The sequence below is a fragment of the Camellia sinensis genome, unplaced genomic scaffold (assembly GCF_055761805.1).
Source record: "Camellia sinensis isolate YWXY unplaced genomic scaffold, ASM5576180v1 Unanchor388, whole genome shotgun sequence".
Lineage (NCBI taxonomy): Eukaryota > Viridiplantae > Streptophyta > Magnoliopsida > Ericales > Theaceae > Camellia > Camellia sinensis.
The window spans coordinates 2,089-5,000 of NW_028129266.1; positions in this window are offsets into that span (position 1 = coordinate 2,089).

The window sequence follows — 2,912 nt, forward strand, 5'->3', positions numbered from 1 at the left end:
TCTTTGATTCAAAGCATTATCCCATCTCAATTGAAAAAGTAAATACTTTTTCAGGAAGAAATCTAGTTCTGCTTCGGTATTGCTCTTGTATTGTTTTTTCTTTTTACGGTTTTTCATGTTTGATTCTGAATAATCTTCTTCAATATCTTTTTGTTCGGTTGAGGGAACAGATACAAGATTTACTTGGTTTTGTGCATTTGATCTAAGATCTCTTTGGCCTGCAGATTCTTTTTCTTTTTTATTTTTATTCTTTAATTCCATTTTTTTTTTTTCATTCGAGGGTATACCCCCTTTTGCTTTCTATTGATGTTTTTATTTTCACTACCATTTTCATTTATATTAAAAAAAAGTAATTTGCTTGGTATAAACCACGGTTTCATTTTATATGCATTATAAAGTAGTACAAATTCTGGGAAGAACCAAAGTTTCAGATTCGATATAGGACGACTTAGTATTTCTTCATTCATTCCCATCCAATCAAAAAATATTTTTTTTTGATTGGGTGAATTGATTTCTTGATCCTGAGGAATCGTAAGATAAAAAAGATCTTTTTTATCAATTTTATCAATTATTTGATAATTATTAGTCCCGGTTTTAGTATTTTTATTCTTGTTGGTATCGATCTTGATCCAGGCCTCAATATCGATTTTCTTTTTAAGACAAAAATGGAGAATTTTCCAATCAAAATATTTTCGATCCGGATTTTTTTCCATATACATAATATCACTTTTTCCTAAATAATTTTTGATAGGGATATCCCCTAGTATATCAAAAAATTTGCCCTTATGTTTATGTGTGTTGTAATTATAAAAACTCTCTCGATTCTTATTTACTTGGAATGGTGATCCATAAATATATGGGTCCCTCTTATTTTCATAATTAATAGATCTATAAGATAAAAGATTATATCTATAGTATTTTTGAAAATTCTCATTTTGATTTGGTAATGAATATACTTCGTAATCGTTTTGTTTTTTGTAATGAATTAATAGGTCTTTTTCATATGAATTCTCTTTGTTTAAATCTTGATTTTGAATTGTACGACATTTATTGATTCTATTTTTTCCATTTTGCTGCTATTAATCTAGACCATCTAATCTGAGATAAATGGTATTGATAATGACCTCTTAACCAGTTTTTCCATTGATTTATTCCAGAATTCCGAAGTTTCTTATGTCTTAATTCATAATGAATTATTCCTTGTTTTCCAAAATAATCTTTTATTGAAGTCTTAAGAAAAAAAGACGTTCCGTGATATTGAAGAATAGATCTTAACTTATACAAGTTAAGAACTTGTGTTTGTGATATTTTGTAAAATACATATGCTTGTGACAAGGAGGAATAAGTCAAAAAAATTCTGTGAATTCTTATTACTAATATTATAAAGTGACTTTTTTATAGTCGAAATAAAATTCATTTTATTTTGATTTGTTTTATTAATTCTTTTTTTATTTTTTTTATTATTGTAAATGGATTTATCAATCATTTTTTTTTGTTGATTCAACAAAAAGTTGTATATTAATTCTGGGAATATTAATAATAGATAGAAGGATATCTGCGTATATCCTTTCAGTGAAAAATTTTATAAAATAATGTAATTTTACGGATTAATCGAGTATTTCTTCTTTTTAATATTTGCCAATTTGGTGATTCCAATCTTTTAGCATTATAACTTGTTTTATTAGGACTATCATTTATTTCTGGAGTCACTTTTTTTTTATTTTTTGTAATTCTTTTTATTTGATTTCTGATTGTGCTTGTTCTATCAGTCAGATCTTTCATTTTTTTTTCTGTCAGTAAAAAATTTGTCCAATATGTAGATTGAATTCGACTAAAGGATTTATGAATTATATGATTGCGGGTTATAGAATCTTTTTCTTTTTTTTTTTTAGTTTCGCTTGATTTATATATTTCTCTCAATCTAAATAATAGAATTGGAATTTACTTTTGAGAGTTCTTTTTTTATTTTTTTTAAAAACGGAATGCCCTTGATAATCCATTTTTTTGTTTTTTTTGAGATATTTAGAAATTTTGTTCTTTCTTTTAAAACTTTTAGAAATATAAAATACTTTTTTTTCAATTTTCCAATTTTTTTTTCGAGTTTCTTAAAAATGGGTTCAAAAAAGGAAGGCCGTTTTTGGGGAGAACCAAAAGGAAGTTCAGCTTCCATTCCCCAAACCGTTAAAAAAAAAAAATCATCTTTTTGTCCTTTCTTTTTGATTCGATCTATATGAGAGGACCGTGGCTTAGATCTGTGCCAGGGTTTCAGACAGAAAGGAAATAGCATCTTTATTTGAATACCGTCTATTAACCAATTTTTCGGAAATTCTGTTTCTGATAATTGAACACCATTATAGGTGCATTTAACATGCATTTCTTTATTCCATTCATTTAAATCCTCAGACCACTCAGGAAATTGTAATAATAGCATACGGCCAATATTTTTAGCTATTATCAATGACGGTAATATAATATATTTTCTAAGAATCGATTGAGTTATTAACATGGAACCTCTTATTACTTGAGCAAATGGAATGGTATCCCAGGCTTCTGCTACTTCTATCCGCGCTTTCTCTTTTCTTTTGTTTCTCTTCTTTTTTGTCCTTTTCCTTTTTTTCCCTTTCTTTTATTTCTTCTTCTGTATAATCTGAAATTTTGAATTCTGCTCCCTTTCCTATACAATTTCTAAAAATGAGTTTTATCAGTTCGGAGATATCAAAAAAAAAAGGGTGTGATTTGTCTATTCTGTCCAAAAAAAGCGGAGAATGTGCATTTGCTTGAAAAAATTCCCAAATAACTGTTTTACATCTTTGGGCTCGCATTGAACCTTTGATTATGTCTCGACGAAAATCAGATTGTTGCGAATATCGTATCAAAGCTACTTCGTCTCTTTTATTAGAATTATTAGTATC